Source organism: Nothobranchius furzeri, chromosome 5, assembly GCF_043380555.1.
Source record: "Nothobranchius furzeri strain GRZ-AD chromosome 5, NfurGRZ-RIMD1, whole genome shotgun sequence".
In the NCBI taxonomy this organism is placed as follows: Eukaryota; Metazoa; Chordata; class Actinopteri; order Cyprinodontiformes; family Nothobranchiidae; genus Nothobranchius; species Nothobranchius furzeri.
The window spans coordinates 31568753-31586635 of NC_091745.1; positions in this window are offsets into that span (position 1 = coordinate 31568753).

Sequence of the window (17883 nt, forward strand, 5' to 3'; positions counted from 1 at the left end):
TCCTAAGGTGGTCAAACCATGTCCCAAAGGTCACCGGATCTGGTGTCAATTTAAAGAAGTAGTCCAGTTACACTTTTGTGGGCTTATAACTTGGCTTCTGAATGTCCTAGAGAGGTCAGGTTTGTTTTAGTGTACTCCAATGAACAGCCCCTACAACCACAAAAAAGAATGGAGTCATTAGCACTCATGGTTTGTAAATGGCACCCAGAATTATGTTGCACGAAGCACAATTTCACATCATTCTGGGTTCATTTGTGTGAAAACAAGGTCCAATCAGCCTGAAACGTTACAAGAAGGTAGAATCTATTGAGTTGTAAGTGATCTGAACATTTCATGATGATCGCACATTCCTATAGGGGGTCAAACCATGTCCAAAAGGTCACCGGGACTGGTGTCACTTTAAAGAAGTAGTCCAGTTACACATTTGTGGGCTTATAACTTGGCTTTTGAATATCCTAGAGAGGTCAGGGTTCTTTTAGAGTACTCCAATTAACAGCCCCCATTACCCCAAAAAGGAATGGAGTCATTAGCACTTATGGTTTTTAAATGGCACCCAGAATTATGATGCACGAAGCACAAGTTCACATCATTCTGGGTTCATTTGTGTGAAAACAAGGTCCAATCAGGCTGAAACGTTACAGGAAGGTAGAATCTATTGAGTTGTAAGTGATCTGAACGTTTCATGATGATAGCACTTTCCTAAGGGGGTCAAACCATGTCCCAAAGGTCACCGGTTCTGGTGTCACTTTAAAGAAGTAGTCCAGTTACACCTTTGTGGGTTTATAACTTGTCTTCTGAATATCCTACAGAGGTCAGATTTGATTTAGAGTACGCCAGTTAACACCCCCCAATACCCCAAAAAGGAATGGAGTCATTAGCACTTATGGTTTTTAAATGGCACCCAGAATTATGTTGCACGAAGCACAATTTCACATCATTCTGGGTTCATTTGTGTGAAAACAAGGTCCAATCAGGCTGAAACGTTACAGGAAGGTAAAATCTATTGAGTTGTAAGTGATCTGAACGTTTCATGAGGATAGCACTTTCCTAAGGTGGTCAAACCATGTCCCAAAGGTCACCGGATCTGGTGTCAATTTAAAGAAGTAGCCCAGTTACACCTTTGTGGGCTTATAACTTGGCTTCTGAATGTCCTAGAGAGGTCAGGTTTGTTTTAGTGTACTCCAATCAACAGCCCCTACAACCACAAAAAAGAATGGAGTCATTAGCACTCATGGTTTGTAAATGGCACCCAGAATTATGTTGCACGAAGCACAATTTCACATCATTCTGGGTCTATTTGTGTGAAAACAAGGTCCAATCAGGCTGAAACGTTACAAGAAGGTAGAATCTATTGAGTTGTAAGTGATCTGAACGTTTCATGATGATCGCACATTCCTATAGGGGGTCAAACCATGTCCCAAAGGTCACCGGGCCTGGTGTCACTTTAACGAAGTAGTCCAGTTACACCTTTGTGGGCTTATAACTTGGCTTCTGAATATCCTAGAGAGGTCAGGTTTGTTTTAGAGTACTCCAATTAACAGCCCCCATTACCCCAAAAAGGAATGGAGTCATTAGCACTTATGGTTTTTAAATGGCACCCAGAATTATGATGCACGAAGCACAAGTTCACATCATTCTGGGTTCATTTGTGTGAAAACAAGGTCCAGTCAGGCTGAAACGTTACAGGAAGGTAGAATCTATTGAGTTGTAAGTGATCTGAACGTTTCATGATGATATCACTTTCCTAAGGGGGTCAAACCATGTCCCAAAGGTCACCGGATCTGGTGTCAATTTAAAGAAGTAGTCCAGTTACACCTTTGTGGGCTTATAACTTGGCTTCTGAATGTCCTAGAGAGATCAGGTTTGTTTTAGTGTACTCCAATCAACAGCCCCTACAACCACTAAAAGAAATGGAGTCATTAGCACTTATGGTTTGGAAATGGCACCCAGAATTATGTTGCACGAAGCACAATTTCACATCATTCTGGGTCCATTTGTGTGAAAACAAGGTCCAATCAGGCTGAAACGTTACAAGAAGGTAGAATCTATTGAGTTGTAAGTGATCTGAACGTTTCATGATGATCGCACATTCCTATAGGGGGTCAAACCATGTCCCAAAGGTGACCGGGCCTTGTGTCACTTTAAAGAAGTAGTCCAGTTACACCTTTGTGGGCTTATAACTTGGCTTCTGAATGTCCTAGAGAGATCAGGTTTGTTTTAGTGTACTCCAATCAACAGTTCTACAACCACAAAAAGAAATGGAGTCATTAGCACTTATGGTTTGTAAATGGCACCCAGAATTATGTTGCACGAATCACAATTTCACATCATTCTGGGTCCATTTGTGTGAAAACAAGGTCCAATCAGGCTGAAACATTACAAGAAGGTAGAATCTATTGAGTTGTAAGTGATCTGAACGTTTCATGATGATCGCACATTCCTATATGGGGTAAAACCATGTCCCAAAGGTCACCGGGCCTGGTGTCAATTTAAAGAAGTAGTCCAGTTACACCTTTGTGGGCTTATAACTTGGCTTTTGAATATCCTAGAGAGGTCAGGTTTGTTTTAGAGTACTCCAATTAACAGCCCCTATTACCTCAAAAAGGAATGGAGTCATTAGCACTTATGGTTTTTAAATGGCACCCAGAATTATGTTGCACGAAGCACAATTTCACATCATTCTGGGTTCATTTGTGTGAAAACAAGGTCCAATCAGGCTGAAACGTTACAGGAAGGTAGAATCTATTGAGTTGTAAGGGATCTGAACGTTTCATGATGATAGCACTTTCCTAAGGGGGTCAAACCATGTCCCAAAGGTCACCAGGCCTGGTGTCACTTTAAAGAAGTAGTCCAGTTACACCTTTGTGGGTTTATAACTTGGCTTCTGAATATCCTAGAGAGGTCAGGTTTGATTTAGAGTACTCCAATTAACACCCCCCAATACCCCAAAAAGGAATGGAGTCATTAGCACTTATGGTTTTTAAATGGCACCCAGAATTATGTTGCACGAAGCACAATTTCACATCATTCTGGGTTCATTTGTGTGAAAACAAGGTCCAATCAGGCTGAAACGTTACAGGAAGGTAAAATCTATTGAGTTGTAAGTGATCTGAACGTTTCATGAGGATAGCACTTTCCTAAGGTGGTCAAACCATGTCCCAAAGGTCACCGGATCTGGTGTCAATTTAAAGAAGTAGTCCAGTTCCACCTTTGTGGGCTTATAACTTTGCTTCTGAATGTCCTAGAGAGATCAGGTTTGTTTTAGTGTACTCCAATCAACAGCCCCTACAACCACTAAAAGGAATGGAGTCATTAGCACTTATGGTTTGGAAATGGCACCCAGATTTATGTTGCACGAAGCACAATTTCACATCATTCTGGGTCCATTTGTGTGAAAACAAGGTCCAATCAGGCTGAAACGTTACAAGAAAGTAGAATCTATTGAGTTGTAAGTGATCTGAACGTTTCATGATGATCGCACATTCCTATAGGGGGTCAAACCATGTCCCAAAGGTCACTGGGCCTGGTGTCACTTTAAAGAAGTAGTCAAGTTACACCTTTGTGGGCTTATAACTTGGCTTCTGAATGTCCTAGAGAGGTCAGGTTTGTTTTAGTGTACTCCAATCAACAGCCCCTACAACCACAAAAAAGAAATGGAGTCATTAGCAATTATGGTTTGTAAATGGCACCCAGAATTATGATGCACAAAGCACAATTTCACATCATTCTGGGTTCATTTGTGTGAAAACAAGGTCCAATCAGGCTGAAACGTTACAGGAAGGTATAATCTATTGAGTTGTAAGTGATCTGAACGTTTCATGATGATAGCTCTTTCCTAAGGGGGTCAAACACTGTCCCAAAGTTCACCGGATCTGGTGTCAATTTAAAGAAGTAGTCCAGTTACACATTTGTGGGCTTATAACTTGGCTTCTGAATGTCCTAGAGAGATCAGGTTTGTTTTTGTGTACTCCAATCAACAGCCCCTACAACCACAAAAAGAAATGGAGTCATTAGCACTTATGTTTTGTAAATGGCACCCAGAATTATGTTGCAAAAAGCACAATTTCACATCTTTCTGGGTCCATTTTTGTGAAAACAAGGTCCAATCAGGCTGAAACATTACAAGAAGGTAGAATCTATTGAGTTGTAAGTGATCTGAACGTTTCATGATGATCGCACATTCCTATATGGGTTAAAACCATGTCCCAAAGGTCACCGGGCCTGGTGTCAATTTAAAGAAGTAGTCCAGTTACACCTTTGTGGGCTTATAACTTGGCTTTTGAATATCCTAGAGAGATCAGGTTTGTTTTAGAGTACTCCAATTATCAGCCCCTATTACCTCAAAAAGGAATGGAGTCATTAGCAATTATGGTTTTTAAATGGCACCCAGAATAATGATGCACGATGCACAATTTCACATCATTCTGGGTTCATTTGTGTGAAAACACGGTCCAATCAGGCTGAAACGTTACAGGAAGGTAGAATCTATTGAGTTGTAAGTGATCTGAACGTTTCATGATGATAGCTCTTTCCTAAGGGGGTCAAACCATGTCCCAAAGGTCACCGGATCTGGTGTCAATTTAAAGAAGTAGTCCAGTTACACATTTGTGGGCTTATAACTTGGCTTCTGAATGTCCTAGAGAGATCAGGTTTGTTTTTGTGTACTCCAATCAAAAGCCCCTACTACCACAAAAAGAAATGGAGTCATTAGCACTTATGGTTTGTAAATGGCACCCAGAATTATGTTGCACGAAGCACAATTTCACATCATTCTGCGTCCATTTGTGTGAAAACAAGGTCCAATCAGGCTGAAACATTACAAGAAGGTAGAATCTATTGAGTTGTAAGTGATCTGAATGTTTCATGATGATAGCACTTTCCTAAGGGGTTCAAACCATGTTCCAAAGGTCACCGGATCTCTGGTCAATTTAAAGAAGTAGTCCAGTTACACATTTGTGGGCTTATAACTTGGCTTCTGAATGTCCTAGAGAGATCAGGTTTGTTTTAGTGTACTCCAATCAACAGCCCCTACAACCACAAAAAGGAATGGAGTCATTAGCACTTATGGTTTGGAAATGGCAGCTAGAATTATGTTGCACGAAGCACAATTTCACATCATTCTGCGTCCATTTGTGTGAAAACAAGGTCCAATCAGGCTGAAACGTTACAAGAAGGTAGAATCTATTGAGTTGTAAGTGATCTGAACATTTCATGATGATCGCACATTCTTATAGGGGGTAAAACCATGTCCCAAAGGTCACCGGGCCTTGTGTCACTTTAAAGAAGTAGTCCAGTTACACATTTGTGGGCTTATAACTTGGCTTCTGAATGTCCTAGAGAGGTCAGGTTTGTTTTAGTGTACTCCAATCAACAGCCCCTACAACCACAAAAAAGAATGGAGTCATTAGCACTTATGGTTTGTAAATGGCACCCAGAATTATGTTGCACGAAGCACAATTTCACATCATTCTGGGTCCATTTGTGTGAAAACAAGGTCCAATCAGGCTGAAACGTTACAAGAAGGTAGAATCAATTGAGTTGTAAGTGATCTGAACGTTTCATGATGATCGCACATTCCTATAGGGGGTCAAACCATGTCCCAAAGGTCACCGGGCCTGGTGTCACTTTAACGAAGTAGTCCAGTTACACATTTGTGGGCTTATAACTTGGCTTCTGAATATCCTAGAGAGGTCAGGTTTGTTTTAGAGTACTCCAATTAACAGCCCCCATTACCCCAAAAAGGAATGGAGTCATTAGCACTTATGGTTTTTAAATGGCACCCAGAATTATGATGCACGAAGCACAATTTCACATCATTCTGGGTTCATTTGTGTGAAAACAAGGTCCAATCAGGCTGAAACGTTACAGGAAGGTAGAATCTATTGAGTTGTAAGTGATCTGAACGTTTCATGATGATCGCACATTCCTATAGGGGGTCAAACCATGTCCCAAAGGTCACCGGGCCTGGTGTCACTTTAAAGAAGTAGTCCAGTTACACCTTTGTGGGCTTATAACTTAGCTTCTGAATGTCTTAGAGAGGTCAGGTTTGTTTTAGTGTACTCCAATCAACAGCCCCTACAACCACAAAAAGGAATGGAGTCATTAACACTTATGGTTTGTAAATGGCACCCAGAATTATGTTGCACGAAGCACAATTTCACATCATTCTGGGTCCATTTGTGTGAAAACAAGGTCCAATCAGGCTGAAACGTTACAAGAAGGTAGAATCTATTGAGTTGGAAGTGATCTGAATGTTTCATGATGATCGCACATTCCTATATGGGGTAAAACCATGTCCCAAAGGTCACCGGGCCTGGTGTCACTTTAAAGAAGTAGTCCAGTTACACCTTCGTGGGCTTATAACTTGGCTTAAATGTCCTAGAGAGGTCAGGGATCTTTTAGAGTACTCCAATTAACAGCCCCCATTACCTAAAAAAGGAATGGAGTCATTAGCACTTATGGTTTTTAAATGGCACCCAGAATTATGTTGCACGAAGCACAATTTCACATCATTCTGGGTTCATTTGTGTGAAAACAAGGTCCAATCAGGCTGAAACGTTACAGGAAGGTAGAATCTATTGAGTTGTAAGTGATCTGAATTTTTCATGATGATAGCACTTTCCTAAGGGGGTCAAACCATGTTCCAAAGGTCACCAGATCTGGTGTCAATTTAAATAAGTAGTCCAGTTACACATTTGTGGGCTTATAACTTGGCTTCTGAATGTCCTAGAGAGATCAGGTTTGTTTTAGTGTACTCCAATCAACAGCCCCTACAACCACAAAAAGGAATGGAGTCATTAGCACTTATGGGTTGGAAATGGCAGCCAGAATTATGTTGCACGAAGCACAATTTCACATCATTCTGGGTCCATTTGTGTGAAAACAAGGTCCAATCAGGCTGAAACGTTACAAGAAGGTAGAATCTATTGAGTTGTAAGTGATCTTAACGTTTCATGATGATCGCACATTCTTATAGGGGGTAAAACCATGTCCCAAAGGTCACCGGGCCTTGTGTCACTTTAAAGAAGTAGTCCAGTTACACCTTTGTGGGCTTATAACTTGGCTTCTGAATTTCCTAGAGAGGTCAGGTTTGTTTTAGTGTACTCCAATCAACAGCCCCTACAACCACAAAAAAGAATGAAGTCATTAGCACTTATTGTTTGTAAATGGCACCCAGAATTATGTTGCACGAAGCACAATTTCACATCATTCTGGGTCTATTTGTGTGAAAACAAGGTCCAATCAGGCTGAAACGTTACAAGAAGGTAGAATCTATTGAGTTGTAAGTGATCTGAACGTTTCATGATGATCGCACATTCCTATAGGGGGTCAAACCATGTCCCAAAGGTCACCGGGCCTGGTGTCACTTTAACTAAGTGTTCCAGTTACACCTTTGTGGGCTTATAACTTGGCTTCTGAATATCCTAGAGAGGTCAGGTTTGTTTTAGAGTACTCCAATTAACAGCCCCCATTACCCCAAAAAGGAATGGAGTCATTAGCACTTATGGTTTTTAAATGGCACCAAGAATTATGATGCACGAAGCACAAGTTCACATCATTCTGGGTTCATTTGTGTGAAAACAAGGTCCAATCAGGCTGAAACGTTACAAGAAGGTAGAATCTATTGAGTTGTAAGTGATCTGAACGTTTCATGGTGATAGCACTTTCCTAAGGGGGTCAAACCATGTCCCAAAGGTCACCGGATCTGGTGTCAATTTAAAGAAGTAGTCCAGTTACACCTTTGTGGGCTTATAACTTGGCTTCTGAATGTCCTAGAGAGATCAGGTTTGTTTTAGTGTACTCCAATCAACAGCCCCTACAACCACTAAAAGGAATGGAGTCATTAGCACTTATGGTTTGGAAATGGCACCCAGAATTATGTTGCACGAAGCACAATTTCACATCATTCTGGGTCCGTTTGTGTGAAAACAAGGTCCAATCAGGCTGAAACGTTACAAGAAGGTAGAATCTATTGAGTTGTAAGTGATCTGAACGTTTCATGATGATCGCACATTCCTATAGGGGGTCAAACCATGTCCCAAAGGTCACCGGGCCTGGTGTCACTTTAACGAAGTAGTCCAGTTACACCTTTGTGGGCTTATAACTTGGCTTCTGAATATCCTAGAGAGGTCAGGTTTGTTTTAGAGTACTCCAATTAACAGCCCCCATTACCCCAAAAAGGAATGGAGTCATTAGCACTTATGGTTTTTAAATGGCACCCAGAATTATGATGCACGAAGCACAATTTCACATCATTCTGGGTTCATTTGTGTGAAAACAAGGTCCAATCAGGCTGAAACGTTACAGGAAGGTAGAATCTATTGAGTTGTAAGTGATCTGAACGTTTCATGATGATAGCCCTTTCCTAAGGGGGTCAAACCATGTCCCAAAGGTCACCGGAACTGGTGTCAATTTAAAAAAGTAGTCCAGTTACACATTTGTGGGCTTATAATTCGGCTTCTGAATGTCCTAGAGAGATCAGGTTTGTTTTTTTGTACTCCAATCAACAGCTCCTACAACCACAAAAAGAAATGGAGTCATTAGCACTTATGGTTTGTAAATGGCACCCAGAATTATGTTGCACGAAGCACAATTTCACATCATTCTGGGTTCATTTGTGTGAAAACAAGGTCCAATCAGGCTGAAACGTTACAAGAAGGTAGAATATATTGAGTTGTAAGTGATCTGAACGTTTCATGATGATCGCACATTCCTATAGGGGGTCAAAGCATGTCCCAAAGGTCACCGGGCCTGGTGTCACTTTAAAGAAGTAGTCCAGTTACCCCTTTGTGTGCTTATAACTTCGCTTCTGAATGTCCTAGATAGGTCAGGTTTGTTTTAGTGTACTCCAATCAACAGCCCCTACAACCACAAAAAGGAATGGAGTCATTAACACTTATGGTTTGTAAATGGCACCCAGAATTATGTTGCACGAAGCACAATTTCACATCATTCTGGGATCATTTGTGTGAAAACAAGGTCCAATCAGGCTGAAACGTTACAAGAAGGTAGAATCTATTGAGTTGTAAGTGATCTGAACGTTTCATGATGATAGCACTTTCCTAAGGGGGTCAAACCATGTCCCAAAGGTCACCGGATCTGGTGTCAATTTAAAGAAGTAGTCCAGTTACACATTTGTGGGCTTATAACTTGGCTTCTGAATGTCCTAGAGAGATCAGGTTTGTTTTAATGTACTCCAATCAACAGCCCCTACAACCACAAAAAGGAATGGAGTCATTAGCACTTATGGTTTGTAAATGGCACCCAGAATTATGTTGCACAAAGCACAATTTCACATCATTCTGGGTCCATTTGTGTGAAAACAAGGTCCAATCAGGCTGAAACGTTACAAGAAGGTAGAATCTATTGAGTTGTAAGTGATCTGAACGTTTCATGATGATCGCACATTCCTATAGGGGGTCAAACCATGTCCCAAAGGTCACCGGGCCTGGTGTCACTTTAACTAAGTAGTCCAGTTACACCTTTGTGGGTTTATAACTTGGCTTCTGAATATCCTAGAGAGGTCAGGTTTGTTTTAGAGTACTCCAATTAACAGCCCCCATTACCCCAAAAAGGAATGGAGTCATTAGCACTTATGGTTTTTAAATGGCACCAAGAATTATGATGCACGAAGCACAAGTTCACATCATTCTGGGTTCATTTGTGTGAAAACAAGGTCCAATCAGGCTGAAACGTTACAGGAAGGTAGAATCTATTGAGTTGTAAGTGATCTGAACGTTTCATGATGATAGCACTTTCCTAAGGGGGTCAAACCGTGTCCCAAAGGTCACCGGATCTGGTGTCAATTTAAAGTAGTCCAGTTACACCTTTGTGTGCTTATAACTTGGCTTCTGAATGTCCTAGAGAGATCAGGTTTGTTTTAGTGTACTCCAATCAACAGCCCCTACAACCAGTAAAAGGAATGGAGTCATTAGCACTTATGGTTTGGAAATGGCACCCAGAATTATGTTGCACGAAGCACAATTTCACATCATTCTCGGTCCATTTGTGTGAAAACAAGGTCCAATCAGGCTGAAACGTTACAAGAAGGTAGAATCTATTGAGTTGTAAGTGATCTGAACGTTTCATGATGATCGCACATTCCTATAGGGGGTCAAACCATGTCCCAAAGGTCACCGGGCCTTGTGTCACTTTAAAGAAGTAGTCCAGTTACACCTTTGTGGGCTTATAACTTGGCTTCTGAATGTCCTAGAGAGATCAGGTTTGTTTTTGTGTACTCCAATCAACAGCCCCTACAACCACAAAAAGAAATGGAGTCATTAGCACTTATGGTTTGTAAATGGCACCCAGAATTATGTTGCACGAATCACAATTTCACATCATTCTGGGTCCATTTGTGTGAAAACAAGGTCCAATCAGGCTGAAACATTACAAGAAGGTAGAATCTATTGAGTTGTAAGTGATCTGAACGTTTCATGATGATCGCACATTCCTATATGGGGTAAAACCATGTCCCAAAGGTCACCGAGCCTGGTGTCAATTTAAAGAAGTAGTCCAGTTACACCTTTGTGGGCTTATAACTTGGCTTTTGAATATCCTAGAGAGGTCAGGTTTGTTTTAGAGTACTCCAATTAACAGCCCCTATTACCTCAAAAAGGAATGGAGTCATTAGCACTTATGGTTTTTAAATGGCACCCAGAATTATGTTGCACGAAGCACAATTTCACATCATTCTGGGTTCATTTGTGTGAAAACAAGGTCCAATCAGGCTGAAACGTTACAGGAAGGTAGAATCTATTGAGTTGTAAGTGATCTGAACGTTTCATGATGATAGCACTTTCCTAAGGGGGTCAAACCATGTCCCAAAGGTCACCGGGCCTGGTGTCACTTTAAAGAAGTAGTCCAGTTACACCTTTGTGGGTTTATAACTTGGCTTCTGAATATCCTAGAGAGGTCAGGTTTGATTTAGAGTACTCCAATTAACAGCCCCCAATACCCCAAAAAGGAATGGAGTCATTAGCACTTATGGTTTTTAAATGGCACCCAGAATTATGTTGCACGAAGCACAATTTCACATCATTCTGGGTTCATTTGTGTGAAAACAAGGTCCAATCAGGCTGAAACGTTACAGGAAGGTAAAATCTATTGAGTTGTAAGTGTTCTGAACGTTTCATGAGGATAGCACTTTCCTAAGGTGGTCAAACCATGTCCCAAAGGTCACCGGATCTGGTGTCAATTTAAAGAAGTAGTCCAGTTCCACCTTTGTGGGCTTATAACTTGGCTTCTGAATGTCCTAGAGAGATCAGGTTTGTTTTAGTGTACTCCAATCAACAGCCCCTACAACCACTAAAAGGAATGGAGTCATTAGCACTTATGGTTTGGAAATGGCACCCAGATTTATGTTGCACGAAGCACAATTTCACATCATTCTGGGTCCATTTGTGTGAAAACAAGGTCCAATCAGGCTGAAACGTTACAAGAAGGTAGAATCTATTGAGTTGTAAGTGATCTGAACATTTCATGATGATCGCACATTCCCTATAGGGGGTCAAACCATGTCCCAAAGGTCACCGGGCCTGGTGTCACTTTAACTAAGTAGTCCAGTTACACCTTTGTGGGCTTATACCTTGGCTTCTGAATATCCTAGAGAGGTCAGGTTTGTTTTAGAGTACTCCAATTAACAGCCCCCATTACCCCAAAAAGGAATGGAGTCATTAGCACTAACCCCCAAATTCCACTACCTCCGCTCCGCTCCGACACGAACGCCGGAGCAAAATCGGTCCCGTTGTAGTCAATCAGAGCAATTCCACTACTGCGGCCGTGCTCCGGCAGTGCGGCGCCATGCGCCGCCCTCTGTTCCGGTGTCCGGCAAAAATAGAATCGATCCTATTTTTGCCGGACGCCGGAGCACCTCCGCAATCAATGGACAGAAATCACAACGGCCCAACAGGAAAAGGAGCAAGCACAACTTCCGTTTTTCACAATAAATCGATAAACAAAAGGCGTTTTTTGTTTCATATGCACAGGTTTAACAACTTTTAACAACTATCAATGGCGGCTGAACTTTAAATGCCCAAAAGTAAGCCATAAATACAGTTTCCGCTATCAAAGTAGTCACATTTTGTTGATCCAAACACTGCTGATCTCAACACAAATGATGGGCAGATTGAACAGCTCATGTCGATGCTTCTCCCACACAACGGGTGTTTGGATCTAACTTCCGCGTTTATTGCTCGGACTGTATCGCAAGATCTTGAAAATCCCGCGCATGCTTGTTTGCCCACCTCAGGTCTCCGCTCCGGAGCGGAGCCGTTGTAGAGCGCGTACCAGTAAAAATTGAGTTCGGAAGCGAGCGGCTGCGGAAGGCGGGGGCGGACCGCAGCGGAGCGGAGCGGAGGTAGTGGAATTTGGGGGTTATGGTTTGTAAATGGCACCCAGAATTATGTTGCACGAATCACAATTTCACATCATTCTGGGTCCATTTGTGTGAAAACAAGGTCCAATCAGGCTGAAACATTACAAGAAGGTAGAATCTATTGAGTTGTAAGTGATCTGAACGTTTCATGATGATCGCGCATTCCTATATGGGGTAAAACCATGTCCCAAAGGTCACCGGGCCTGGTGTCAATTTAAAGAAGTAGTCCAGTTACACCTTTGTGGGCTTATAACTTGGCTTTTGAATATCCTAGAGAGGTCAGGTTTGTTTTAGAGTACTCCAATTAACAGCCCCTATTACCTCAAAAAGGAATGGAGTCATTAGCACTTATGGTTTTTAAATGGCACCCAGAATTATGTTGCACGAAGCACAATTTCACATCATTCTGGGTTCATTTGTGTGAAAACAAGGTCCAATCAGGCTGAAACGTTACAGGAAGGTAGAATCTATTGAGTTGTAAGTGATCTGAACGTTTCATGATGATAGCACTTTCCTAAGGGGGTCAAACCATGTCCCAAAGGTCACCGGGCCTGGTGTCACTTTAAAGAAGTAGTCCAGTTACACCTTTGTGGGTTTATAACTTGGCTTCTGAATATCCTAGAGAGGTCAGGTTTGATTTAGAGTACTCCAATTAACAGCCCCCAATACCCCAAAAAGGAATGGAGTCATTAGCACTTATGGTTTTTAAATGGCACCCAGAATTATGTTGCACGAAGCACAATTTCACATCATTCTGGGTTCATTTGTGTGAAAACAAGGTCCAATAGGGCTGAAACGTTACAGGAAGGTAAAATCTATTGAGTTGTAAGTGTTCTGAACGTTTCATGAGGATAGCACTTTCCTAAGGTGGTCAAACCATGTCCCAAAGGTCACCGGATCTGGTGTCAATTTAAAGAAGTAGTCCAGTTCCACCTTTGTGGGCTTATAACTTGGCTTCTGAATGTCCTAGAGAGATCAGGTTTGTTTTAGTGTACTCCAATCAACAGCCCCTACAACCACTAAAAGGAATGGAGTCATTAGCACTTATGGTTTGGAAATGGCACCCAGATTTATGTTGCACGAAGCACAATTTCACATCATTCTGGGTCCATTTGTGTGAAAACAAGGTCCAATCAGGCTGAAACGTTACAAGAAGGTAGAATCTATTGAGTTGTAAGTGATCTGAACGTTTCATGATGATCGCACATTCCTATAGGGGGTCAAACCATGTCCCAAAGGTCACCGGGCCTGGTGTCACTTTAAGGAAGTAGTCCAGTTACACCTTTGTGGGCTTATAACTTGGCTTCTGAATGTCCTAGAGAGGTCAGGTTTGTTTTAGTGTACTCCAATCAACAGCCCCTACAACCACAAAAAGGAATGGAGTCATTAGCACTTATGGTTTGTAAATGGCACCCAGAATTATAATGCACAAAGCACAATTTCACATCATTCTGGGTCCATTTGTGTGAAAACAAGGTCCAATCAGGCTGAAATGTTACAAGAAGGTAGAATCTATTGAGTTGTATGTGATCTGAACGTTTCATGATGATCGCATATTCCTATAGGGGGTCAAACCATGTCCCAAAGGTCACCGGGCCTGGTGTCACTTTAAAGAAGTAGTCCAGTTACACCTTTGTGGGCTTATAACTTGGCTTCTGAATATCCTAGAGAGGTCAGGTTTGTTTTAGTGTACTCCAATCAACAGCCGCTACAACCAAAAAAAAGAATGGAGTCATTAGCACTTATGGTTTGTAAATGGCACCCAGAATTATGATGCACAAAGCACAATTTCACATAATTCTGGGTTCATTTGTGTGAAAACAAGGTCCAATCAGGCTGAAACGTTACAGGAAGGTAGAATTTATTGAGTTGTAAGTGATCTGAACGTTTCATGATGATAGCTCTTTCCTAAGGGGGTCAAACCATGTCCCAAAGGTCACCGGGCCTGGTGTCAATTTAAAGAAGTAGTCCAGTTACACCTTTGTGGGCTTATAACTTGGCTTTTGAATATCCTAGAGAGGTCAGGTTTGTTTTAGAGTACTCCAATTAACAGCCCCTATTACCTCAAAAAGGAATGGAGTCATTAGCACTTATGGTTTTTAAACGGCACACAGAATTATGTTGCACGAAGCACAATTTCACATCATTCTGGGTTCATTTGTGTGAAAACAAGGTCCAATCAGGCTGAAACGTTACAGGAAGGTAGAATCTATTGAGTTGTAAGTGATCTGAACATTTCATGATGATAGCTCTTTCCTAAGGGGGTCAAACCATGTCCCAAAGGTCACCGGATCTGGTGTCAATTTAAAGAAGTAGTCAAGTTACACATTTGTGGGCTTATAACTTGGCTTCTGAATGTCCTAGAGAGATCAGGTTTGTTTTTGTGTACTCCAATCAACAGCCCCTACAACCACAAAAAGAAATGGAGTCATTAGCACTTATGGTTTGTAAATGGCACCCAGAATTATGTTGCACGAAGCACAATTTCACATCATTCTGGGTCCATTTGTGTGAAAACAAGGTCCAATCAGGCTGAAACATTACAAGAAGGTAGAATCTATTGAGTTGTAAGTGATCTGAACGTTTCATGATGATCGCACATTCTTATATGGGGTAAAACCATGTCGCAAAGGTCACCGGGCCTGGTGTCAATTTAAAGAAGTAGTCCAGTTACACATTTGTGGGCTTATAACTTGGCTTTTGAATATCCTAGAGAGATCAGGTTTGTTTTAGAGTACTCCAATTAACAGCCCCTATTACCTCAAAAAGGAATGGAGTCATTAGCACTTATGGTTTTTAAATGGCACCCAGAATTATGTTGCACGAAGCACAATTTCACATCATTGTGGGTTCATTTGTGTGAAAACAAGGTCCAATCAGGCTGAAACGTTACAGGAAGGTAGAATCTATTGAGTTGTAAGTGATCTGAACGTTTCATGATGATAGCACTTTCCTAAGGGGGTCAAACCATCTCCCAAAGGTCACCGGGCCTGGTGTCACTTTAAAGAAGTAGTCCAGTTACACCTTTGTGGGTTTATAACTTGGCTTCTGAATATCCTAGAGAGGTCAGATTTGATTTAGAGTACTCCAATTAACAGCCCCCATTACCCCAAAAAGGAATGGAGTCATTAGCACTTATGGTTTTTAAATGGCACCCAGAATTATGTTGCACGAAGCACAATTTCACATCATTCTGGGTTCATTTGTGTGAAAACAAGGTCCAATCAGGCTGAAACGTTACAGGAAGGTAAACTCTATTGAGTTGTAAGTGATCTGAACGTCTCATGATGATAGCACTTTCCTAAGGGGGTCAAACCATGTCCCAAAGGTCACCGGATCTGGTGTCAATTTAAAGAAGTAGTCCAGTTACACATTTGTGGGCTTATAACTTGGCTTCTGAATGTCCTAGAGAGATCAGGTTTGTTTTAGTGTACTCCAATCAACAGCCCCTACAACCACTAAAAGGAATGGAGTCATTAGCACTTATGGTTTGGAAATGGCACCCAGAATTATGTTGCACGAAGCACAATTTCACATCATTCTGGGTCCATTTGTGTGAAAACAAGGTCCAATCAGGCTGAAACGTTATAAGAAGGTAGAATCTATTGAGTTGTAAGTGATCTGAACGTTTCATGATGATCGCACATTCCTATAGGGGGTCAAACCATGTCCCAAAGGTCACCGGGCCTGGTGTCACTTTAAAGAAGTAGTCCAGTTACACCTTTGTGGGCTTATAACTTGGCTTCTGAATGTCCTAGAGAGATCAGGTTTCTTTTTGTGTACTCCAATCAACAGACCCTACAACCACAAAAAGAAATGGAGTCATTAGCACTTATGGTTTGTAAATGGCACCCAGAATTATGTTGCACGAATCACAATTTCACATCATTCTGGGTCCATTTGTGTGAAAACAAGGTCCAATCAGGCTGAAACATTACAAGAAGGTAGAATCTATTGAGTTGTAAGTGATCTGAACGTTTCATGATGATCGCACATTCCTATATGGGGTAAAACCATGTCCCAAAGGTCACCGGGCCTGGTGTCACTTTAACGAAGTAGTCCAGTTACACCTTTGTGGGCTTATAACTTGGCTTCTGAGTATCCTAGAGAGGTCAGGTTTGTTTTAGAGTACTCCAATTAACAGCCCCCATTACCCCAAAAAGGAATGGAGTCATTAAAACTTATGGTTTTTAAATGGCACCCAGAATTATGATGCACGAAGCACAATTTCACATCATTCTGGGTTCATTTGTGTGAAAACAAGGTCCAATCAGGCTGAAACGTTACAGGAAGGTAGAATCTATTGAGTTGTAAGTGATCTGAACGTTTCATGATGATAGCCCTTTCCTGAGGGGGTCAAACCATGTGCCAAAGGTCACCGGAACTGGTGTCAATTTAAAAAAGTAGTCCAGTTACACATTTGTGGGCTTATAACTTGGCTTCTGAATGTCCTAGAGGGATCAGGTTTGTTTTTGTGTACTCCAATCAACAGCCCCTACAACCACAAAAAGAAATGGAGTCATTAGCACTTATGGTTTGTAAATGGCACCCAGAATTATGTTGCACGAAGCAAAATTTCACATCATTCTGGGTTCATTTGTGTGAAAACAAGGTCCAATCAGGCTGAAACGTTACAAGAAGGTAGAATATATTGAGTTGTAAGTGATCTGAACGTTTCATGATGATCGCACATTCCTATAGGAGGTCAAACCATGTCCCAAAGGTCACCGGGCCTGGTGTCACTTTAAAGAAGTAGTCCAGTTACACCTTTGTGGGCTTATAACTTGGCTTCTGAATTTCCTAGAGAGGTCAGGTTTGTTTTAGTGTACTCCAATCAACAGCCCCTACAACCACAAAAAGGAATGGAGTCATTAGCACTTATGGTTTGTAAATGGCACCCAGAATTATGTTGCACGAAGCACAATTTCACATCATTCTGGGTCCATTTGTGTGAAAACAAGGTCCAATCAGGCTGAAACGTTACAAGAAGGTAGAATCAATTGAGTTGGAAGTGATCTGAATGTTTCATGATGATTGCACATTCCTATATGGGGTAAAACCATGTCCCAAAGGTCACCGGGCCTGGTGTCACTTTAAAGAAGTAGTCCAGTTACACCTTTGTGGGCTTATAACTTGGCTTCTGAATGTCCTAGAGAGGTCAGGTTTGTTTTAGTGTACTCCAATCAACAGCCCCTACAACCACAAAAAAGAATGGAGTCATTAGCACTTATGGTTTTTAAATGGCACCCAGAATTATGTTGCACGAAGCACAATTTCACATCATTCCGGGTTCATTTGTGTGAAAACAAGGTCCAATCAGGCTGAAACGTTACAGGAAGGTAAACTCTATTGAGTTGTAAGTGATCTGAACATTTCATGATGATAGCACTTTCCTAAGGGGGTCAAACCATGTCCCAAAGGTCACCGGATCTGGTGTCAATTTAAAGTAGTCCAGTTACACCTTTGTGGGCTTATAACTTGGCTTCTGAATGTCCTAGAGAGATCAG